The sequence below is a fragment of the Marmota flaviventris genome, chromosome 2 (assembly GCF_047511675.1).
Source record: "Marmota flaviventris isolate mMarFla1 chromosome 2, mMarFla1.hap1, whole genome shotgun sequence".
NCBI lineage: Eukaryota > Metazoa > Chordata > Mammalia > Rodentia > Sciuridae > Marmota > Marmota flaviventris.
The window spans coordinates 131307587-131332476 of NC_092499.1; positions in this window are offsets into that span (position 1 = coordinate 131307587).

A 24890-nucleotide genomic window follows, 5' to 3' on the forward strand; every position below is an offset into this window, starting at 1 on the left:
TAGAGCTAGAATGAGGGCTAGGGTTAGGACTAGAAGGGTAAGGGTTTGTGTTACGTTAGGATTAGGGTTAGCTTAAGTGTTAGGGATTGGCTTAGGGTAAGGTATAGGGTTAGAGCTAGGGTTAGGGCTAGGGTTAGGGCAAGGGTTAGGGTTAAAGCTAGGTTTAGGGCTTGGTTTAAGGCTAGTTTTTGTGTTAAAATTAGGGCTAGGTTTAGAGCAATGGCTAATGTAAGAGCTAGGGTTACAATTAGGGTAAATTTTTGGATTATGATTAGGTGTTAAACCTCTAGTGTTAATTAATTTTAAGGTTAGGGTGATATTTAGAGCAAGCCATAGTGTTCTGTTAATAGTCAGGGTCAGGGTTAGGTTTAGGACTCGAAATAAGGCTAGGGTTACTGTAAGGGTTTGGTTTAATGTTAGGGGGGTGTTTAGAGCTAGGGTGAGTGTTAGGATATGAGTCAAAGTCAGGGTTAGTATTAAAGTTAAGGTTAGGACTCAAATTAGTTCTGGGGTTAGGTCTAGGTGTAGTGCTAGTGTTTGGTTTAAGTTAAGGTTTAGTGTTAGGGCTATTACTCGTTTTTTTTTTTTTTTTTTTTTTTTACTGCTAGGGTTACGGTTAGGGCTAGTTTCATGATTAGTGTTAGGGTTATTGCTAGTGTTATTGTTAGGCTTAGGCTTAGGGTTAATATTAGAGTTAGAGTTAGATCTAGGGTTAGGACTAGGAATAAGGATTAGGCAAGGGTTATGGCTAGGTTTATGGCTATGGTTTAGGGCTAGGGTTAGCGTTAATTTAAGGGATAGTGTTAGAACTCGGGATAGGGCTAGCATGAGAGTTAGAGTTAGTCTTAGGGCTATGGTTAGCATTAGAATTAGGGATAGGGTTAAATTAGGGCTAGGATTAGGTCTAGGGTTAGTGTTCAGCTTAGGTCTAGCATTAGGATTAGGGTTAGGAGTAAGTTTAGGGTAAGGAATGTGTTATAGCTAGGTTTAGTGGGAGGGTAAGGGTTAGAATTAGGTTAGGGTTATGGTTAAGGTTAGGGTTATGATTATGGCTAGGTTTAGGGCTAGGATGAGGGCTAGGGTTTGTTTTAAGTTTAGGGCTAGGATTAGGGCTATGGCTACTATCATGTCTTGGGTTATGGTTAAAGATAGTTTTAGTGTTAGGTTTATGGCTACATGTAGTGTAAAGGTTAGTTTTAGGGTTAAGGTCAGGTTTAGAGCTAGGAATATTTTTACAGTCAGAGTCTGGTTTAGGTATTTGGATATGTTACATTTTAAAATTAGGGCTCAAATTAGCATTAGGGCTAGTGTTTGGTTAATGATAGGGTGAGGTTTAAGCTCTATGTTTGAATTAGGGTAATAGATAGGGTTAGGATTAGGGATAGGGTTAGGTTTAGGACTAGGTTTAGCATTAGGGTTAGGGTTAAGTTTATGGCAATGGATAGGGTTAGAGCTAGGGTTAGGGCTAGGGTTATGTTTATAATTAGGGCTAGGGTTAGGGTTAGGATTAGGGTTAAACCTGGGGTTAGAGCTCCGATTAGGGCTAGATTTTGTGTTAAGTTAGTTCTAGGGTTAGGGTTATGGCTAATGTAAGTACCAGGGTTATGTTTAGGGCTAAATTTAGGGTTAGGGTTAGAGCTATATCTATTGTTAGTTTTAGGTTTAGGGTTAGGGTTATGTTCAGAGCTAGGGTTAGTGTTATGGTCAGAGTCAGGGTCAGTGTTAGTTTTAGGGTTTGGATCAACACTCAAATTAGGGTTAGGGTTTTGGTTTAGGTTAAGGGTTAGGGTTATGGCTATGGTTCAGTTTTTTTAGGGCTAGGGCTATGGTAAGGGCTAGTTTTAGGATTAGAATTAGGGTTAGGGCTAGTGTTAGGTTTAGGTTTATCTATAGGGTTAAAGTTAGATTTAGAGTTAGGCTTAGGGTTAGAGTTAAGCTTAGGGTTATTTTTAGATTTAGAGTTAAAGTTAAATCTAGGTTAGGGCTAGGGCTAAGGATAGGGCTAGGGTTAGGGCTAGGATTAATGTTCTGGAAAGGGATTGGTTTAGAACAAGGGATGGGGCTAGGGTGAGAGTTAGAGTTAGTCTTACATCTAGGGTAAGGGTTAGGGTTAGGGATAGGGCTAAATTAGGGCTAAAATTAGGGCTAGGTTAGTGTTAGGGTTAGGGATAGTGTTAGGGTTAAGGTTAGGAGTAACCATATGTTTAGTGCTACGATAAGGCCTGTGATTTGTGTTAAGTTTAGGGCTAGGGCTAAAGTCAGGTCTAGACTTACAGTTGGGGATAGTTTTAGGATTATGTTTATGGCTAGGTCCAGTGTAAGTGTTAGGCTTAAGGTAAGGGTCAGCTTTAGAGCTAGGGGATTTATTAGTGTCAGGGTCAGAGTTAGAGTTTGGTTAAAGTTAGGGTTTAGGGTTAGGGCTTGAGTTAGCATTTGGGTGTGTGTAAGGGTAATGATAGGGTTTTGTTTAGGGTTCAGGTTAGGTTTAGCTAATTGTTAGAGTTAGGATTATGTCTAGGGTTCGCATTAGGGTAAGGGTTAGGGTTAGTATAATGGATAGTTTAGGGCTAAGTTTAGGGCTAGGTTTATGGTTAGGAATAGGCCTTGAGTTACGGTTAGGGTTAGGGTTAGAACTAGGGCTAGCATCAGGGTTATGTTTAGCATAAGGGTTAGGTTTTGAGCTACGGTAATGCCTAGGGTGAGGGTTAGGTTTAGGGTTAAGTCTAGGGATAAGATTACAGTAAGGTTAGGGTTAGGGTTAGGATTAGGGCTAGGTCATCATTAGGGGTAGGGTTAAGGTTAGGGTAATGGATAGGTTTAGATGTAGGTTTAGAGTTATAGTTAGGGTTAGATAGAGGTTTAGATTTAGGGTTAGAGGTATGGCTATGTTTAGGTTTATGATTAGGTTAGGGTTTGAGTTAGGGTTAAGACTGTGGTGAGTGTGAGTTTGAGGGTTAGGTCTAGGGTTATTTTTCCAATTAGTTATAGTGTTAAGGTTAGGCCTAGGATTATCAATAGGGTTAGGTTTAGGTTTGGGGTAAAGGGTAGGTTTAGGGCTAGGGTTAAGTTTAGGATTAGGACTTGTGTTATGGTTATTTTTAGGGATAGATGTAGGTTTATGTTTAGGGTTAGGGTTAGGCTTTGAGCTAGGATTAGGACTAAGGTGAGGGTTAGGTTAGGGTTAGGGTGAGGGTTAGGGTTAGGGTTATGCTTAAGGCTAGGTTTTGGCCTGGGATGAGCTCTAGGTTTTGTGTTAGGTTTAGGCCTTGGGTTAGAGCTATGGGTAATGTAAGAGCTAGGGTTATATTTAGGGCTAGTTTAGGGTATGTTGTATGTTAGGGTTATGGCTAGGTACAGTGTAGGTTTAGATTTTCCGGTAAGGTCAAATTTAGAGACAGGTTTACTATAAAGGCAGGGCCAGTGTTTGGGTTAGAGTTAGAGTTAGGGTTACAGCCAGAATTAGTACTAGGTTTAGGTCTAGAGGTAGGGTTAGTGTTTGGGTTTCGTTCAGGTGTATTGTTAGGGCTAAGGCTAAGTTTTTGTTTAGGTCTAGGGCTAGAGTTAAGTCTAGATTTAGGATTAGGTTTTGGTCTAGGGCTAGTGTTAGGGTTTGGTCTAGAGTTAGGTCAGGTTTAAACCGAGGGTTACTGTTAGGATCAGAATAAGGATCAGGGTTAGAATTAGGGTTTGGGATAGGGTTAGAGCTAGAGTGAAGGCTTGGTTTAGGACTATTAAAAGGGTTAAGGTTTTGATTAGCCTGAATATTAGGGATAGGTCTAGGGTTACCATTAGTGTTAGTGTTTGGCTTAGGATAAGTGATAGCCATAGAGCTAGGGTTAGGGCTATGGTTAGGATTAGGATTAGGGTGAAATCTAGGTTTTGGACTCAGATTAGGGCTAGTTTTCATGTTAGGGTTAAGTAAATGGCTATTGTAAAATCTAGGGTTACAATTAGGGTTAGTTTTACGGTTAGGGTTAGGGGTAGGTGTAGTGTAAGTGTTAGGTTTAAGATTAGGGTAATATGTAGAGCTAGAGTTATTATTAGGATCTGAGTAAGAATCAGAGTTTGTTTTAGGGATAGGGTTAGGACTTAAGTAAGGGCTAGGGTTACTGTTAGGGTTCAGTTCAAGATGAGGGTGGTGGTTAGAGATAGGGTGATGGTTAGGATATGAGTTAGGGTCAGGGTTAGTTTTAAAGTTTGGGTTATGACATGAATTAGGGCTAGGGTTACTGTTAGGGTTTCGTTTAAGTTTAGCATGGTGTTTGGAGCTAATGTGACTGTTAGGATAGGAGTCAAGGTCAGGGTAAGTTTTAAGGTTAGGGTTAGGACTCCAATTAGGCCTAGGGTTAGGTCTAGGTGTAGTGTTATGGTTTGGTTTAAGGTAAGGTTTAGGGTTAGGGGATTTGCTCAATTTGGTTTTAGTCCTAGGTTTAGGGTTAGCACTAGTTATATGATTAGCATTAGGGTTAGGACTAGTGTTAGTGTTAGGTTATGCTTAGGGTTAGGGTTAGATTTGGAGTTAGATTAGATCTAGGGTTTGGGCTAGGTCTAAGGATAGGGCAAGGGTTAGGGCTAGAGTTAGGATTATGGTAACGGATAGGTTTAGGAATAGGGATATGGCTAAAATGAGAGTTAGAGTTAGTCTTAGAGCTAGGGTTATGTTTAGTTTTAAGGATAGGGCTAAATTAGGGCTAGGATTAGGGCTAGGTTTAGTGTTCAGTTTAGGCCTAGCATTAGGACTAGGGTTATGGTTATCTTTAGGGTAAGGGTTATCTTTAGGGTAAGGGATGGTGTTATAGCTAGGTTTAGAGGTAGGGTGAGGGTTAGAATTAGGGCTAGGGCTAGGGATAGGGTTAGGGATATGATTAAGGCTAGGTTTAGGGTATGTTGTATGTTTAGTTCTAGAATTAGGGCTAGGGCTTATGTCAGGTCTAATGTTACAGTTAGGGGTAAATTTAGAGTCAGGTTTGTGTCTAGGTCTAGTGTAAGTGTTAGGCTTAGGGTAAGGGTCAGGATTAGAGCTATGGTAGAGTCATGATCAGGGTTAGGGTTTGTTTTAGCTTAATGTTTAAGGATAGGGCTCAATGAGCATTAGGGTTAGGGTTAGAGTAATGGATAGGGTTAGGTTTAGGGTTCAGGGTAGGTATAGGGGAATGGAGAAGTTTCAGGTTAACAAAATGGTTAGGGTTAGGCCTAGGGTTAGCATTAGGATTAGGGTTATCATAAGGATAGTGTATAGGGTTAGAGCTAGTGTTAGGTCTAAGATTATTGTTAAGATTAGGTCTAGAGTTAAGCTTAGGTTTTGGGTTAGGGCTAGTAACACTAGCTTAAGGTAGGGTTAAGGTTAGGTTAGGTTTTGTGCTAGGTTTAGTCCTAGAGTGAGGGTTTGGTTTAGTGTTATGTCTAGGGTTAAAGTTATGGTTATAGTCAGGGTTAGGTTTAGGGTTAGGGTTTTCATTAGAGTTAGGGTTAGGTTTAGGATAATATATTGGGTTAGATGTAAGGTTAGCTTTAGTGTTAAGGTTAGATTTAGGGTTAAGTTTAGTTTTAAGGGTAGGTTTACTGTTGGGTTTAGGGTAAGGGTTAGGGTTTGAGTTAGGGTTAAGGCTGCAGCAAAGGTTAGGTTTAGGGTTAGGTCTAGGGTTAGGTTTATGATTTTTATTAGGGTTTTGGTTAGGGTTAGGGCTAGGGTTATCATTAGGTTTAGTGTTAGAGTTAAGGTAATGACTAGGGTTAGAGCTAGGGTTAGGGCTAGAATTAACGTTAGGATTAGGGCTAGGGTTATGCTTATGGTTAGGGATAGTTTTAGAGTTATTTTTAGGCTTTGAGCTAGGGTTAGGACTAAGGTAAGGGTTAGGGTTAGGGTTAGGGCTAGGGTTAGGGTGAGGATTATGCTTAGGGTAGGTTTAGGCCTCGGATTAGGGCTAGGTTTTTTGTTAGGTTTAGGCCAAGGGTTAATACTATTGTTAATGTAAGATCTAGGGTTCTAATTAGGGCCCATTTTAGGGTTAGGGCTATGGATAGGTCTAGTGTTAAATTTAGATTTTGGTTTAGGGTCAGTTTTAGAGCTAGGTTTACTGTTAGTGTCAGGGTCAGTGTTCAAGTAAGTGTTAGGGTTAGGGTGAAAGCCAGAATTAGGACTAGGGTTAGGTCTAGGGGTAGGGTTAGTGTTTGTTTTTGGTTAATGGTTATTTTAGGGATAGGACTAAGATTTTTTTAGGTCTAGGGCTAGAGTTATCGCTCGATTTAGGATTAGGTTTAGGTCTAGGACTAGTGTTAGGGTTATGTTTAGGTATAAGTTACTTATAGGGATAGTTTCAGGTTTTGGTTTAGGGTTAGCATCAGATATAGACCTATAATTAGTGTTATGGTCAGAATAAGGGTGAAGTTTAGAGTTAGGTTTTGTGTTAGGGTTAGAGCTAGAATGAGTGATAGGGTTAGGACTAGTAATAGGGTTAGTGTTTGGTTTAGGCTAAGTATTATGATTAGGACTAGGTTTAGCATTATGGATACTTTTTGGCTTAGCGCAAGTGATAGTGTTAGAGCTAGGGTTAGGGCTATGTTTAGGGTTAGGTTTAGGGCTAGGGTTAGGGTTAGGGTTAGGGTTAGGGTTAGGGTTAAATCTAGTTAGGGCTCGGATTAGAGCTATTTTTGTGTTAGGGTTAGGGCTATTTCCAATGTAAGAACTAGTGTTAAGATTAGGGTTAGTTTTAGGGTTATGGTTTTGGCTCAGTCTTGTGTTAGTGTTAGCTTTAAAGTTAGGGTGATATATAGAACTTGGGTTAGTGTTTGTATAAGTGTTGGGTCAGGGTTAATTTTAGGCCTAGGACTCGAATTAGAGCTAGGGTTATTGCTAGTTATAGTGGTAGGGTTTAGTATATGGTATTTTTAGGGTTAGAGCAAAGGCTCGGTTTTGTTTTAGGGCTAGGGCTAGTGTTATGGCTAGTTTAGGATTAGCAATAGTGTTAGGGATAGTGTTAGGGTGAGGTTTAGGCTTAAGATTAGGGTTAGATTTTCGCATAATGGTTAGATCTATGGTTAGGGCTATGGCTAGGGTTAGGGCTAAGGTTATGTCTAGTGTGAGTGAGGGTTACAGTAACGAATAGGGTTAGAAATAGAAATAGGGGTAGGGTTGAGAGTTAGAGTTAGTCTTAGGGCTGGGGTTAGAGGTAGGGTTAAGTTTAGGGCTAAATTAGGGCTAGGATTAGCGCTAGGATTATTGTTAGGGTTAGGCCTATGGTTAGGGCTAGGGTTAGGATTAGTTTTAGGGAAAGGGTGGGGTTATATAGCTTTGTTCAGGGCTAGGGAAAGGGTTAAAATAAGGAATAGGGCTAGGGTGAGGGTTCTGGTTAGGATTAAGGCTAGGTTTAGGGATAGGATGAGAGCTAGGGTTAGTGTTAAGGTTAGGGCTAAGATTAGGGCTAGGTCTAATATCAGGTCTAGGGTTACAATTAGGGATAGTTTCAGGGTTTGGTTTAGGTCTAGTGTAAGGGTTAGTTTTAGAGTAGGGGTCAGGTTTAGAGCTAGGTGTATTATTAGGGTCAGAGTCCGGGTTAGAGTTGGTTTGGGTTAAGGTTTACAGTTAGGGCTTGAATTAGCATTAGGGTTAGGATTCAGGTTAGAGTAATGGATAGGGTTAGGTTTAGGGTTCAGTTTAGGTTTAGAGTAATGTATAGGATTAGTGTTAGCAATAGGATTAGGGTTAGGGTTAGGCCTAATATTAACATTTGGGTTAGGCTTATGTTTAGGGTAATGGATAGGGTTAGTGCTAGTGTTAGAAATTGGTTAAGGTTAATGTTAGGGATAGGATTAGGGTTAGGCTTAGGGTTAGTGTTACAGTTAGGTTTAGTGTGTTAGGGTTTGAGCTAGGGTTAGGGCTAGCATGAGATTTAGGGTTAGAGTCACGGCTATGGTTATGTTTAGGGTTAGGGTTAGGGCTAGGGTTAACATTAGGGTCAGGGTTATGTTGAAAGTAATGGATAAAGTTTGATCTAGGACTTGGGCTATGGTTACAGTTAGGATTCGGGCTAGGATTAGGGTTAGGTTTAGGGCTAGGGTTATGCTTAGGGCAAGGGTTAGAGTTTGAGCTAGGGTAAGGGCTACGGCAAGCGTTAGGGTAGGGTTTGGTTAGGTTAATGTTAGGGTTATGCTTAGGGCTAGGTTTAGGGCTATGTTTTATGTGAGGTTTATGGCTAGCATTAGGTCTATGGGTAATGAAAGAGCAAGGTTTATGGTTATGGCTAGTTTGAGCATTAGGGTTATGGATAAATCCTGTGTTAGGGTTAGGTTTTGTATTAGGATAAGATTTAGAGCTAGGGATTATGTTAGGGTAAGGGTCAGTGTTCAGGTTATTATTGGATTTAGTGTTAGGGCCAGAATTAGAACTAGGTTTAGGTCTAGGTGTAGGGTTAGTCTTTGTGTTAGGTTAATAGTTATTGTTAGGGCTAGGGATAGAGTTATGGCTATATTTAGGATTAAGTTTAGGTCTAGTGCTAGTGTTCCAGTTAGTTTAGGTATAGGTTTTCCAGTAGGGCTAGTGTTAGGGTTAGGTTTAGTATTAGGGTCAGGGTTATTCCTAGGGTTAGTGTTAGGGTCAGAATAAGGGTCAGGGTTAGGCTTAGGCTTTGGGTTAGGGTTAGAGATAGAATGAGACCTAGGGTTAGGACTAGTAATAGAGTTAAGGTTTGGGGTAGGCTAACGATTAGGTTTAGAACTAGGGTAGCATTAGGGTGAGGGTTTGACTTAAGATAAGGGATAAGTTTAGAGCTAGGGTTAGGGTTATGGTTAGGGCTAGGGTTAAAGCTAGAGTTAGGGCTCAGACTAGGGCTAGGTTTTGTGTTAGGGTTAGGGCTATGGCTAATGTAAGAACTGGTTTTATGATTAGGACTAGGGTTAGGGTTAGGGCTAGGTCTAGTGTTTGTGTTAGGTTTAAGGTTAAGGTGATATTTAGAGGTAGGGTTAGTTTTAGGTTCAGAGTCAGGGTCAATATTAGTTGTAGGGTTAGGGTTAGGGCTAGGTATAGCATTAGGATTTGGTTTAGGTTAAGGGTTAGGATTAGGGCTATGGCTCAGTTTTGTTTGAGGGCTATGGCTAGGCTTAGGGCAAGTTTTCAAATTAGCATTAGGGTTAGGGCTGGTGTCAGGGTGAGGTTTAGGTCTAGGTTTAGGGTTAGATTTAGAGTCAGGGTTAGATCTAGGTTTATGTCTAGGCCTAAATTTAGGGCTAGGTTTGGGCTAGGGTTAGGGCTAGGCTTTGGCTTAGAAAGGGATAAATTTAGAACTAGGGCTAGGGCTAGGGTGAGAGTTAGAGTTAGTCATGGGGCTAGGGATATGATTAGGTTTAGGATTAAGGCTAAATTAAGGATAGGATTAGAGCTAGGGTTAGTATTACGGCTAGGCCATGGCTTAGGGTTAGGTTTAGGATTAGGGTTAGGGTATGGTATGATGTTATAGCTAGGTTTAGGCCTAGGGTGAAGGTTCAATTTAGGGTTAGGGCTAGTGTTCAGGTTAGGTTTATGATTAAGGCTAAGTTTATGGCCAGGATTAGGGCTATGGTTTTTGTTAGGGTTAGGTCTAGCATTAGGACTAGGGCTAAAGTCAGGTCTAGTGTTATGGTTAGGAATAGTTTTAGGGTTAAATTTATGGTTAGGTATAGTGTAAGGGTTAGGTTAAGAGTTATGTTCAGTTTTAGATAGTGGTATTATTAGGGTCAGGAAAAGGGTTAGGGTTTTTTTAGATTAAGGTTTAGGTTTAAGGCTCAAATTAGCATTAGGGGGTAGGTTTTTTAGGGTAATGGATATGGTTAGGTTTAGGGTTCAGGTTAGGTTTAGGTAATAGTATTAGAGTTTTGGATAGGGTTAGGGTTATCCTAGGGTTACCATTTGGGATAAGTTTATGGTTAAGGTAATGGATAGGATTACAGCTAGGGTTAGGGCTAGGGTTATGTTTAGCATTAATGCTAGGGTTAGGATTAGGTTTAGTGTAAGGGTTAGGGTTAGGGTTATGGTTAGTGCTAGGGTTAAAGCTAGAGTTAGGGGTCACACTAGGGCTAGGTTTTGTGTTAGGGTTAGGGCTATGGCTAATGTAAGAACTGGTTTTATGATTAGGACTAGGGTTAGGGTTAGATCTAGGATTAGGGCTCAGATTAGGGCTAGGTTTTAGATTAGGTTATGGCTAAGGTAGGGCTATGGCTAATGTAAGAACTAGAATTACGATTAGGTCTAGATTCAGGTTAGGGTTAGGGCTAGATCTAGTGTTATGATTAGGTTTAATTTTAGGGTGATGATTTGAGATAGGGTAAGTGATAGGGTCAGAGCCAGAGTCAGTGTCACTTTTAGGTTTAGGGATAACATTCGAATTAGAGCTAGGGTTAAGTGTATATGTAGGGTTAGGTTTTGCATTAAGGTTAGAACAAGAATTAGGGCTAGGGCTAATGTCAGATATACAGGTGCATTTAGGTTAGGATTAGCATTAGGGCTATGGCTCAGTTTTGTTTTAGGTCTAGTGCTTGTTTTAGGGCTAGTTTTTGGATTAGTGATAGTGTTAGGGCTAGTAGTAGGGTGAGATTTAGGCTTAGGGTAAGGGTTAGATTTAGAATTATGGTTAGATCTAGGGTTAGGGTTAGGGTTAGGGTTAAGGTTAGGGCTAGTATTAGGGTTATGGTAACAGATAAGGTTAGTACTAGAAATAGGTCTAGCTCGAGAGTTAGGGTTAATTTTAGGGCTAGGGTTAGAGTAAGGGTTACATTTAGTGATAAATTAGGGCTAGGATTAGAGCTAGGGTTACTGTTATGGTTAAGCCTAGTGTTAGGGCTTGGGTTAGAGTTAGTGATAGTTTAGGTTAGGGTTAGGGTTAGGGGAAGGGATGTGGTTATACCTAGGTTCAGAACTAAGGCGAGGGTTGAAATTAGGGATTGGTCATGGGTTAGTGTTCGGATTAGGATTAAGGCTAGGTTTAGGGCTAGGATGATGTCTAGGGTTTGTGTTAAGTTTAGGGCAAGAATTAGGTAGTGTACTAATGTCAGGTCTATGGTTTGGTTAGGGATAGTGTTATGCTTAGTTTTATATTTAGGTCTAGTGTAAGGGTTAGGTTTAGGGTAAGGGTCAGGTTTAGAGCTAGGTGTATTATTAGAGTCAGTGTCTTGTTCAGAGTTTTGTTTGGGTTATGGTTTAGTTTTAGTGCTCGAATTAGCACTAGTGTTAGTGTTAGGGTTAGGTTTAGAGTAATTGATAGGGTTAGGTTTTATGTTCAAGTTAGGTTTAGGTTATGATAAAATTAGTGTTAATGATAGTTTTAAGTTTAGGCCTAGTGTTAGCATTTGGGTTAAGCTTATGTTTAGGGTAATGGATTGGTTTAGGACTAGGATTATGGTTAGGATTAGGTCTAGGGTTAAGGTTATGGTTAGGGTTAGGCTTAGGGTTAGTGTTAGGGTTATGTTTAGGGTAAGTGTTAAAGTTTGACCTATGTTTAGGGCCAGGGCGAGGGTTAGGATTAGTGTCAGGTCTAGCTTTAGGATTAGGGTTAAGTTTAGCACTAGGATTAGCATTAGGGTTAGGTTTATATTTAGGGTCATGGATAGATTTAGATCTAGGGTTTGGTCTTGTTTATGGTAAGGATTAGGGCTAGGATTAGCATTAGGGTTAGTGTTAGGGCTAGGGTTATGTTTATGTTAAGGGTTAGTGTTTGACCTAGGGTTAGGGCTAGAGTGAGGGTTAGGGTTTGGGTTAGGACTAGGGTTAAGTTTAGGGTTAGGCTTAGGGCTAGGATTAGGGCTAGGATTAGGGCTAGGTTTTGTGGAGGTTTAGGGGTCTCATTAGGTCTATGGGTAGTGAAAGAGCTAGGGTTAGGATTATGGCTAGGTCTAGTGTTAGGGTTATGGCTAGATTTGGGGTTAGCATACAGTTTAGAGCTAGGTTTGTGTTAAGGTAGGGGTCATTGTTCAGGGTAGGTTTAGGTTTAAGGTTAGGGCCAGAATTAGGGCTAGGTTCATGTCTAGGGGTAGGGTTAATGTTTGAGTTAGGTTAAGGGTTATTGTTAGGCCTAGGGCTAGGTTTTTGTTTAGGGCTAGTTCTAGAGTTATGACTAGATTTAGGATTAGGCTTATTTCTAGGTCTGCTGTTAGGGTTAGGTTTAGGATGTGTTACCCGTAGGGCTAATGTTAGGTTTCAGTTTAGGGTTAGGGTCAGATTTAAACCTAGGGTTAGAGTTAGGGTCAGAATAAGGGTCAGGGTTAGGGTTAGAGTTTGGATTAGTTTTAGAGCCAGAATGAGAGCTAGGGTTAGTATTTGTATTAGAGTTATGTTTTGGGGTAGGCTAAGGATTAGGGTTAGGAGTAGGGTAGCATTAGGGTGAGGGTTTGCCTCAGGGTAAGGGACAGGGTTAGAGCTAATGTTGGGGATAGTATTAGGGTTAGGGATAGGGATAGGGTGAAGGTTAGGGTTAGGTTTAAAGCTAGGTTTAGGTCTCAGATTAGGGCTAGGTTTTTCTGTTAGGGCAGGGCCATGGCTAATTTAAGATCTAGAGTTCCAATTAGGTTATTTTTATGGTTAGGTTTAGGGTTAGGGTGATGTTTAGGGTTAGGGTATTGTTTAGAGCTAGGGTTAGTGTTAGTGTCCAAGTCAGGGTCATTGTAAATTCTGGAGTTAGGATTATGACACAAATTAGTGCTAGGTTTAGGGCTAGGTATAGGGTTAGTGTTTGATTTAGGGTAAGGTTTAGGGTTAAGCCTATGACTCAGTTTCATTTGAGTGCTAGGGTTAGGGTTAGATCTAGTTTTCCAATGAGCATTAGGCATAGGGCTAGTATTAGGATGAGGTTTAGGCTTAGAATTAGGGTTAGATATACAGTTAGGTTTAGATCTAAATTTAGGGCTAGGGCAAAAGTTAGGGCTATGGTTGGGTCTAGGCTTAGGGCTAGGGTTTGGGTTATTTTAAGGGATAGGTTAAAACTAGGGATAGGACTTCAGTGAGAGTTAGAGTTAGTCTTAGGGCTAGGGTTAGGGTTAGGTCAAAAATAGTACTAGGATTAGCTAGGATTAGTGTTAGGACTAGGTCTAGTTTTAGGGCTAGGTTTAGGGTTAGGGTTCGGACTAGGCTAGGTTAAGTGCTAGGATTAGGGCTAGGTTTTCTGTTAGGGTTAGGGCTAGGATTAGGGCTAGGGCTAATGTCAGGTCTAGGTTTATGGTTAAGGTTAGTTTTAGGGTGAGGTTTATGACTAGTTCTAGTGTAAATGTTAGGTTGAGGGTTAGAGTCAGTTTTAGAGATAGGGTTATTATTATGTTCTCAGTAACAGTTATGGTTTGGGTCAGGTTAAGGTTAAGGGTTAGGGCTCTAATTAGCATTAGGTTTAGGGCTAAGGTTAGGGTAATGGATATGGTTAGGTTTAGGGTTCAGGCTAGGTTTAGGGTAATGGATAAATTTAGGGTTAGAGATAGGGTTAGGGTTATCCTAGTGTTAGCATTAGGTTTAGGTTTAGGATTAGGGTAATGGATAGGGTTAGAGCTAGGGTTAGGTCTAGGTTTATGGTTAGGATTAAGGCTAGGGTTAGGTTTAGGGTTAGGGCAAATTTTAGGGTTAGGGTTAGGTTTAGGTTAATGTTTAGCACTAGGGCCAGGATTAGGGTTAGAGTTAAACGAGGTGTAGGGCTTGGATTAGGGCTATGTTTTAGGTTATGTTAGGGCTAGGTTTAGGGCTACAGCTAATGTAAGAAGTAGGGTTATGTTTAGGGCTACTTTTAGTGTTAGGTTCAGGGCTATGTTTATTTTTAGTTTTAGGCTTATTTTTAGGTTGATGTTAGAGGTAGGGTTAGTTACTGGGTCAGAGTCAGGGTCAAGGTTAGTTTTAAGGTTAGGATAGTTCTAGAATTAGGGCTAGGGTTAGGGCCAGGTGTTGGGTCAAGTTTTGGTTTAGGTTAAAGTTTAGGGTTAGGGCTATGGCTTGTTTTTGTTTTAGCGCAAGAACTAGGTTAGGGCTAGTTTTAGAATTAGCATTAGTGTTAGGGCTAATGTTAGTTTGTGGCTTACTGTTAGGTTTAGGGTTATATTTAGAGTTATGGTTAGATCTAAGGTTAGGGCTAGGGCTCGGGTTAGGGCTAAGCTTAGGTCAAGTGTTGGGGTTATGGTAAGAGATGGGGTTAGACTAGGAATAGGGCTAGAGTGAGAGTTGAAGTTAGTCTTAGTGCTAGTGTTAGGGTTAGGGTTAGGGCTAAATTAGGGCTAGGATCAGGTCTAGGGTTAGTTGTAGGTTTAGTTTTAGGACTAGGGTTAGGGTTAGGTTTAGGGGAAGGGATGGGGTTATAGCTTGGTTTAGAAATAGGGCAAGGGATAAAATTAGGGATAGGGCTAATTTAGGGTACAGGTTAGGTTCAAGGCTAGGTTTAGGGCTAGGATAAGGGCTAGCGTTTGTGTTAGGGTTATGACAAGTATTAGGACTATGGCTAATATCATGTCTAGGTTTATGGCTAGGGATAGTTTTAGGTTAAGGTTTAGGCTTAGTACTCAAATTAGCGTTATGGTTAGAGTTAGGATTAGGGTAATGGATAGGGTTAGGTTTATGCTTCAGGTTAAGTTTAGAATTCAGATTAGGTTTAGCATAATGGATAGGGTTAGGGTTAGGCCTAGGGTTATCATTAGGGTTATGGTTATCGTTAGGATAATTGATAGGGATAGATCAAGTGTTAGAGACAGAGTTATGGTTAGGATTACAGCTAGATTAAGGGTTAGCGTTAGGGTTAAGGCTAGGGTTAGGGTTAGGTTTAGGGTACACTTTAGGGTTTGAGCTAGGGTTAGTGGCAAGTCTAGAGTTAGGTTTAGGTTTAGGACTATGGTTAGGGTTATGGTTAGGGTTAGGTTTAGTATTAGGGTTAGGTCTAGGGTTATCCCTAGGTTTAGGGTAATGGACAAGTTTAGATGTGGGGTTAGGGTTAGTTTAAGGTTTAGGACTAGGGTTAGGGTTAGATTTAGGGTATAGTTAGGTTTTGAGCTAAGGTTTGGACTTAATTCTTGCCATCAAGGATTATGTTTAAAGTTAGGTCTAGGGTTAGGTTTATGGTTAGGATTAGAATAGGTTTTGGGTTAGGGCTATGGTTATCATGAGGTTTATGTTTAGTGTTAGGGTAATGAGTGAGATTATAGCTAGGGTTAAGGCTAGGGTTCAGTTTAGTATTAGGGATAGGGTTAGGGTTAGGCTTAGGCTTAAGTTAAGTCTTATGTTTAAGTTGAGGGTAAGGGTTAGGGATTGAGTAATGGTTAGGTCTAAGTTGAGGTTTTGGATTAGAATCAGGGCTAGGGATAGAGTTTGGGTAAGAGTTAGGTCTAGGATTAGCATTAGGTTTAGGGTTACGGTTAGGGTAACGAATAGAGTTAGAGCTAGGGTTTGGGCTATGGTACGGTAAGAATTAGGGCTAGGATTTGGGTTAGGGTTAGGATTTGGGCTAGGGTTATGTTTAGGATAAGGGTGAGGGTTTGAGCTAGAGTTAAGGCTAGGGCTAGGTCAAGGGTTAGGTTCAGTGTTAGGTCTAGGGATTGGATTATGGTAGGCTTAGGGTTAGGGTTAGGGTTATGTTTACGGTTATCATTAGGATTAGGATTAGGGTTAGGGTAATGGATATGGTTATATATAGGTTTAGGTGTAGGGTTAGGGTTAGAATTAGTTTTAGGGTTAGGGTTAAGGCTATGATTATGTTTAGGATTATGGTATGGGTTAGGGTTTAAGCTAGCGTTAGGGCTATGGCGAGTGTTAGGTTTAGGGTTAGGACCAGGATTAGTTTTTTTTTTTTTTTTTTTTTTTGTTAAGATTAGCTTTAGGATTACAGCTATGGTTATCAATAGGGTTAGGATTAGCATTAGGGTAATTGGTGGTTTAAAGCTAGGCTTAGGCTAGAATTAAGGTTAGGATTAAGGGTAGGGTTAGTTTTAGAGTTAGGGATAAGTCTAAATTTATATTTAGGGTAAGGGTTAGGCTTCAAGCTAGGTTTAGGACTAAGGCTAGGGTTAGGATTAGGGTTAGGGCTAGAGTTAGGGTTAGGGGTAGCCTTAGGGTTAGGTTTAGGCCTAGTATTTGCTCTAGGTTTTGTGTTAGGTAAGGCAAAAGGATAGGGCTATGGACAATGTAAGAGCTAGGGTTATGATAGGGGTAGTTGTAGGGTTAGGGTTATGGCTAAGTCTAGTGTTAGGTTTATATTTTTGGTTAGGGTCAGGTTTAGAGGTAGATTTACTGTTAAAGTCAGGGTCAGTGTTCCGGTTAGAGTTAGAATTAGGTTTAGAGCCAGAATTAGGACTAGGTTTAGGTCTAGGAGTAGGTTTAGTGTTTGGGTTAGGCTAAGGGTTATTGTTAGGGCTAGGTTTTTGTTTAGGTCTAGGGCTAGAGTTAAAGCTAGATTTAGAATTAGGTTTAGGTCTAGAGTTAGTGTTAGAGTTTGTTCTAGATTTAGGGTCAGGTTTAGACCTAGGGTTAGTGATAAGTTCAGAATAAGGGTCAGGGTGAGCATTAGGGTTTGAGATAGAGTTAGAGCTAGAGTGGGGGCTACGGTAAGGGTGAGGGTTAGGATTAGTGTAATGGGTAGGTTTAGAACTAGGTTTAGGGCTAGGGTTAAGGTTAGAATTAGGGCTAGTGTTAGCTTCAGATTTAGGGATAGGTCTCTTTATATTTATGGTAATGATTAGGCTTTGAGCTAGGGTTAGAACTAAGGCTAGGGTTAAGATTAGGTTTAGGGCTAGGGTTAGAGTTAGGGTTACGCTTAGGGCTAGGTTTAGGCCTAGGATTCGCTCTACATTTTGTTTTAGGTTAAGGCGTATGGTTAAGGCTATGGGTCATGTAGAGCTAGGGTTATAATTAGGGCTAGTTGTAGGGTTAGGGTTATAGCTAGGTGTAGTGTTAGGTTTAGGTTTTCGTTTAGGGTCAGATTTAGAGATAGGTTTAGTGTTAAAGGGAGGGTCAGTGTTCAGATCAGAGATAGAGTTGAGGTTAAAGCCAGAATTAGGATTAGGTTTATGTCTAGGATTAGGTTTAGTCTTTGCCTTAAGTTAAGGGTTATTGTTAGGGTTAGGGCTAGGATTTTTCTTAAGTCTAGGGCTAGAGTTAAGGCTAGATTTAGGATTATGTTTAGGTCTAGGGCTCGTGATAGGGTTAGGCTTAGGTGTAAGTATTGGTAGGGCTAGTGTTAGGGTTTGGTCTAGGGTTAGGGTCAGGTTTAGACCTAGGATTAGTGTTATGGTCAGAATAAGGGTCAGTGTTAGGGTTAGGGTTAGGGTTTGGGATAGGTTTAAAGCTAGAATGAGGGCTAGGTTTAGGACTATTAATTGACTTAGAGTTTTTGTTAGCCTTAGGATTAGGGATAGGTCTAGGGTTACCATTAGGGTTAGCATTTTGCTTACTGTTAGGGATAAGGTTAGAGCTTGTGTTAGGGGTAGTGTTTGGAGTAGGGTTAAAGCTAGGTTAAGGGCTCAGTTAGGGCTTGTTTTCTATTAGGGTTAGGACTAAGGTTAGGGCAATGGCTAATGTAAGAATGAGGGTTAAAATTAGGGTTCTATTTAGGGTTAATTTTAGATGTTAGACTTCTATTGTTAGGATTAGTTTTAAGGTTTTGTTGATATTTAGAGCTAGAATTAGTATTAGAATAGGAGTCAGAGTCAGAGTTAGTTTTAAGGTTAGGTTAGGACTCAAATAAGGGCTAGAGTTACTGTTAGGGTTCGGTTTAATGTTAGCGTGGTGTTTAGAGGCTGGGTGAATGTTAGGATATGAATCATGGTCAGGGTTAGTTTAAGGTTATGGTTAGGACTCTAATTAGGGCTAGAGTTAGGTCTAGTTGTAGTGTTAGGGTTTGGTTTAAGTTAAGGTTTAGGTTAGGGCTACTGCTCAGTTTTGGTTTAGTTGTAGGGTTAGGGTTAGGGCTACTTTTACGATTAGCATTAGGGTTAGGGCTAGTGTTAGTGTTAGGCTTAGGCTTAGTGTTAGGGTTATATTTAGAGTTAGGATTAGATCTAGGGTTAGGGCTAGGACTAAGGATAGGGCAAGGTTAGGGCTAGGGTTAGGGTTACAGTAATGGATTTGTTTAGATCTAGGGATAGGGTTAGTGTGAAAATTAGAGTTAGTCTTAGGGCTAGGGCTAGGGTTAGGGTTAGGATTATAGTTAAATTAGGGGTAGGATTAGGGCTAGGGTTAGTGTTCAGCTTAGGCCTATCATTAAGGATAGGGTTAGGGTTAGGGTTAGGGTTAAGTTTAGGATAAGAGATGGCTTTGTAGCTAGTTTTAGAGGTAGGATGGGGGTTAGAGTTAGGGTTAGGGGTAGGGTTAGTGTTAAGGTTATGATTAAGAATAGAATTAGGGTTAGGATGAGGGCTAGTGTTTGTTTTAGTGTTAGGGCTAGGATTAGTGCTAGGGCTAACATCAGGTCTAGGGTTATGGTTAAAGATAGATTTAGGGTTAGGTTTATGGCTACGTCTAGTCTAAGTGTTAGGTTTAGAGTAAGGCCAAGTTTAGAACTAGGATAATTATTTGGGTTAGGGTCAGGGTTAGGGTTTGTTTTAGGTTTGCATTTAGGTTTTGGGCTCAAACTAGCATTAGGGTTATGGTTAGGGTAATGATAGGGTTTGGTTTAGGGTTCAGATTAGGTTTAGGGTAATTCATAGAGTTTGGGTTAGCGATAGGGTTAGGGTTAGGCCTAGGGTTATCATTTGGATAAGAGTTATGTTTAGGGTTAAAGATAGGGTTAGAGCTAAGTTTAGAGCAAAGGTTATGGTTAGGAATAAGTCTTGAGTTAGGGTTAGGATTAGTGTTAGGATTAGTGTTAGAACTGGGGTTAGGTTTAGGGTTATGTTTAGCATGTCTCCTTTAGAAAAGGAGAGAGCGGGGATTTTTGTACTTTCACTTTCTTTATAGCTCTGAAAACATTATGGGCGCTACCTCTTCAAGCCCAATTTTGTTGGCCCTAGATGGGTTGCTACGTTCAAAGGGACTTAAGGTAAAGCAGAGTACTTTGCAAATGTTTTTGAGAGAAGCTGATATAGCGGCTCCTTGGTTTGCTTTTTCAGGGAGTCTTACGATTCCTAGCTGGGACAAATTAGGGAAAGATCTAGATTTCGCTCGTGAGCAAGGCACCTTAGAGGGTGGCTTTATACCACTTTGGAAGTTAGTTAGAGGATGTATAGCAGATAGTAAATGCCAAGAAGCTGTGAGTGAGGGTCAAGCTGTTCTTGAGCAACTACATGAGGAAAAATCTGAAGGATCACATAGTGAAGTGGCAGAGAGTATTAAGAGTAAGAGTAGTGAGAAGGCAAAAGAGCCTGAAAATAAAAATAGGAGAAGGCTCTACCCAGACTTGACCGAATTAAAAACGCCTGAGAACACAAGCGACTCAGAGAGTTCTGAGGACCTTGATATATTGCTACAACAACTATGCAAGATAAAAATGAAGAAGAAGAAAAAAGAGATACAGGGCACGCAGGCCTACTTTAAGAAGGGGAAGGGATCTAATATCGGTCAATAAAACTCTGAGGAGGAGGAGGTAGAATATCTAGAAGAATATATGGTGCCGGTTGCCCCACCCCCGTATGTAGGGGGGAGCCAAGGTTCCGGGAGATCTTTTCATGCGCAAGTTTGGAGGACAGTTAATACAGATATGGGACTTGCATACCCTGTATTTCAGGACAATAACAGGGGAAGATATCATGAGCCTTTAGACTTTAAGATAATTAAAACCTTGGCAGAATCTGTCCACACTTATGGCATAGATGCCGCTTTCACTCTCACTCAGGTGGAGGGACTTACTAGATTTTGCATGACTCCTTCAGATTGGGCTAGTCTAGTCCGCGCTTGTGTTTCCCCAGGGAAATATTTGGATTGGAGAGCATTTATGTTAGAGGGTGCAGTAGAGCAAGCTGCCCAAAATCATGCAGCGGGACGCCCTGCCTGGGATAAGGATATGCTTCTGGGACAAGGCAGGTTTGCTAATCAACAACAGGATACCCCCCTGAGGTATATGAACAGATTAATAACATTTGTATCCGTGCATGGAAATCACTCCCAAATAGAGGAGAAGTGTCTGGTAATTTGACAAAAATTATACAAGGCCCCACAGAACCTTTCTCAGACTTTGTTGCCAGGATGTTGGACGCCTCAGGAAAAATCTTTGGTGACCCTAATAGAGCAATGCCCTTGATTAAACAACTTGTTATTTAAAATAGAAGGGGGCCACAGCTGATATCTCCGCTTTGGCTTAATTACGAGGAGTCCAAAGTTGGCTGTTTAATGTTTCTGGCAGTACCCAAGACTCGGAACGAGATAGGAGACGCGGAAATTTTTCACGTAATTCACAATTATCTAATGCTACGTTACCCTCCGCAGTAGTCTGTCTCCAATCTCCGTTCCTGTTTCTTTTGGCTAATAAGACATCACAGGGGATGCTTAATTGTTCTAATGTTACCTGCTATTTGTCTGAGTGTTGGAATGGCTCCTGGACTATGGCAGTGATTATGAAAATTCCAACCTTTGTCCCGATCCCGGTTACTGCAGATCCAGAATCTTTTCCTATTGTTGAACTGATTAGAGTCCGTAGAGATTTTGCAATTACGGCAGCTATAGTGACAGCTGTGGCGGTATCTGCTGTTGCAGCAGTTACAGCTGGAGTAGCCATGGCCAGCCAGGTACAAACTGCTGCCACTATTAATCAGGTTATTCAACAAACATCCACCATACTTGAATCTCAAAGTAGAATTAATCAGCACATTTTATCTGGGATTCTGGCTGCTAATCAAAGGATAGATCTACTTCAAGCTCAAGTTGAGGAATTGTCTGTTCTAGTACATTTAGGTTGTGTTGATCAACGTGCACATTTATGTATAACCTCTGTCACATTTAATGATTCCAGAAATGCCTCCCGCATCATCGGGGAGTATCTATCCAGAACCTGGTCCATGGAAGCAGAAAACTTGATCCAGTCTCAACTAACTCAGATTGCTGTTTTGAATAGTACCCGTGTCGAACCAGTGACTTTGGGTCAATTCATCAGTTGGCTATCCTCTGCTTTTTCCTTCTTTAAGGAATGGGTGGGAGTGGGCATTTTTGGTGCTATGTGTTGCTTCGGTGTTGTGCTTTGTTTGTGGCTTCTCTGTCGCCTTAAAACTCGCCATGCAAAAGAGAAGGCTATGATCGTACAGGCTCTTGCGGCCTTGGAAAATGGCATTTCTCCACAAATCTGGCTTGCACATCTTAAACAGTGATTTCTGGGCAGGGCCATTGCACCCCAAGTTAGTTTCACATTGCACTGGGATTGGCATGTCCTCTTTCTTATTCTCTCCCAGTGCTGAATAGCCCTTGCACTCTGCAGGTCTTGTTACCATTGCACGCAGATGGGTTTCAGGACTGGTACTTCTTCTCTGCTATAGAATCTATACATTTCTCTAGGGCTTAGGGATTGTGTTGCCAACTTAAATTTTGTTATTATTACCAGGCTACCTGTGTTATCCTACTTCTCGCCGTCGTCACGATGCAGGATGCGAGGCAAAGCACTGCACTTGAGTGATCCCTCAACGGACCTCAAGGAAAGCATGTCCTATTGCATGCGGGTTTGACGTCCACGCCCCGCCCTACGAAAAAAGGCGTCGGCTGATATGGGATCAGGTCTGGGGAAGGCGCCTCCTTAGGACTGAACCATACATTGCAGCCACTTCTGCACAGTGGGATAGGACCTCTACTTTCGCCTGCATTGTTATTTAAAATAGAAGGGGGAACTGTGGTAAGCCATTGTTATAGATCGTGGCCGCCATTAGAAGATGGCGCTGGCTTCCACTGTGGCCTGTGGTAAACAACTCCTTTTATGGAGAGTTGGCGTGTAATCCCTTACCACCCTATGAGAGAGATCCACGTGGCGGCTTGGGATTGGGATGCAGGAGGCTTTATTAGGCTATGCTTGGGCGCTCAGCGGGGGGTCGCTAGAAGATGATACTTGAATCAAGGCCTGAATAAACTGCTGAAAGAAGAATCCTGTGTCGTGTTTTCCCTTGCCGGCGAGGGGTTGCGACAGCTCAGTTTAGGGAAATGGCTAATGTAAGAACAAGGGTTACAATTATGGTTAGTTTTAGGGTTAGGGGTAGGGGTAATTCTAGTGTTAAATTCAGGGTGATATTTATAGCTATGGTTAGTGTTAGGATATGAGTCATGGTCAAGGTTAGTTTTAGGGTTAGGTTTAGGACTCAAATTAGGGATAGGGTTACTCTTAGGGTTTGGTTTAAATTTAGGGTTGTGTAGAGATAGGGTGAGTGTTAGGATATGAGTCAGAGTCAGGGTTATTTTTAAGGTTAGATTTAGGACTCGAATTAGGGCTAGGGTTTGGTCTAGGTGTAGTGTTCGAATTTTGTTTAAGTTAAGGTTTAGGTTTTGGCCTCTTGCTTGGTTTTGTTTTAGTGCTAGGTTTAGGGTTAGGACTAGTTTTATGATTAGCATTAGGGTTAGGTTAGGGCAATGGTTTGGGTTAGGATTAAGGCTAGGTTTAAGGTTAGAATTAGGTCTAGGTTTTGTGTTAGTTTTAGGGCAAGAATTAGGGCTAGGGCAAATATCCAGTCTGGGGTTACATTTAGGGATAGTTTTAGGGTTAGGTTTAGAGAAAGGGTCAGGTTTAGAGCTATTATATAATAATAATATTGTTATTATATTATATTATTATTATATTATATTATATTATAGCTAGTTGTATTATTAGAGTCAGTTTAAGGTTTGAGGTTTGGGTTAGTTTAAGGTTTAGGTTTAGGGCTCAAACTAACATAAAGGTTATAGTTAGGGTTAGGGTAATGGATAGGGGTTAGGATTAGGGTTCAGGTTAGCTTTAGGGTAATGGATATGGTTAGGTTTTGTGATAGGTTTAGGGTTAGGCCGAAGGTTAGCATTAGGGTTAAGGTTATCATTAAGGGTAATTTATAGAGTTAGAGCTAGGGTTAGGGGTAGGGTTATGATTAGGACTAGGGCTAGACTTAGGGTTAGGGTCAAGGTTAGGGCTAGGGCTAGGGTCAGGATTAGAATAAGGTATAGTTTAGGGTTTGAGCTAGAATTAGTTCTAGGGCTAGGGTTAGGTTTAGGGGTATGGTTATGGTTAGTGTTAGAGTTACGGCTAAGGTATACATTAGTGTTAGGGTAATTGATAGGGTTAGGTGTCAGGTTAGAGTTAGGGTTAGTTTTAGGGTTAGGTTTAGGATAAGTGTTAGGATTTGAGCTAGGGTTAGGGTTAGGTTTAGGATTAGGTTTCTGGTTAGTTTTAGGGTTAGGTTTATGTTTAGGGTTAGGGTAGGTTTAGGTTTAGGTGTAGGTTTATCATGAGGGTTAGATTTAGGGTTAGGGTAATGGGAAGGGTTCGATCTAGTGTTAGGGCTAGGGTTAAGTTTAGGATTAGGGCTAGGGTTATGGTTAGAGTTAGGCCTTGGATTAGTGTTATGGTTACATTAAGGGTAAGGGTTAGGGATCAAGGTAGGGTTATGGCTAGTGTGAGGGTTAGGTCAAATTCAGGGCTAGGGTAGGGTTAAGGTTAGGGCTAGGGCTAGGGTTAGTATTAGGATTAGGTTTATGGTTAGGTTGATGGATAGAGTTAGAGCTAGGGTTAGGGTGACATTTAGGGTTTGGGCTAGGGTTATGTTTAGGGGAAGGTTTAGGGTTTGAGCTTGGGTTAGGTCTAGGGTGAATGTTAGGGTTAGGGTTAGGGCTAGGTTTAAGTTTAGGGTTATGCTTAGGGTTAGGTTTAGGGATACAATTAGGGCTATGTTTTGTGTGAAGTTTAGGGCTAGTGTTAGGTTTATGAGTAATCTGAGAGCTATGGTTATGGTAATGGCTAGTTTTATGGTTAGTCTAGTGTTAGGGTTAGTTTTGGGGTTAGGATAAGATTTAGAGTTAGGGTTTGTGTTAGGTTAAGGGTCAGTGTTCGAGTTAGTTTTAGGGTTATGGCCATAATTAGGACTAGGGTTAAGTCTATGGTGAGTTAGTGTTTGGGTTAGGTTAAGGGTTATTGTTAGGTCGAGGGCTAGATTTATGGCTATATTTAAGATTACATTTAGGTCTAGGGCTAGTGTTAGTGTAGATATAGGTTTAACAGTAGGGCTAGTGTTAGGTTTCGGTTTAACAGTAGGGTCAGGTTTAAACCAAGGTTTAGTGTTAGGGTCAGATTAAGGGTCATGGTTAGGGTTAGAGTTGGGTTAAGTTTAGAGCTAGAATGAGGGCTAGGCTTAGGACTAGTAATAGAGTTAGGGTTTGGGGTAGACTAAAGATTAGGGTTAGGACTAGGGTAGAAATAGAGTGAAGGTTTGACTTAGTGTAAGGGAGAAGAGTAGAGCTAGGGCTAAGACCAGGGCTAGGATTAGCATTAGGGCTAAGGTTAGGGTTAGGGTTAGGATTAGGGCTTAGTTTATGGCTAGTATTAGGGCTAGGGTTTGTGTTAGGGTCAGGGCTAGCATTAGGGCTTGGGCTGATGTCAGGTCTAGGGTTAGATTTAGGGATAGATTTAAGGTTATGATTATGGCTAGGTATAGTGTAAGTGTTAGGTTAAGGTTTAGGGTATGGTTTAGAGCTAGGGATATTATTAGGGTCAGATTCAGGGCTATGGTTTGGGTTAGGTTAATGATTAAGTTTAAGGCTCAAATTTGCTTTAGGTTTAGGGTTAGGCTTATGGATATGGTGAGGTTTAGGGTTCAGGTTAGGTTTAGGTTAATAGATATTTTTAGGGTTAGGAATAGGTTTAGCGTTATCCTAGAGTTAGCATTAGGTTATGGTTAAGGTTAGGGTAATGGATAGTGTTACAATTAGGGTTAGGGCTAGGGTTAGAGTTAGGATTAGGGCTAGGGTAATGTTTAGGTTTAAGGCAAGTTTTGAGGTTAGGCTTAGGTTTAGGGTAAGGGTTAGGTCTAGGGTTAGGGTTATG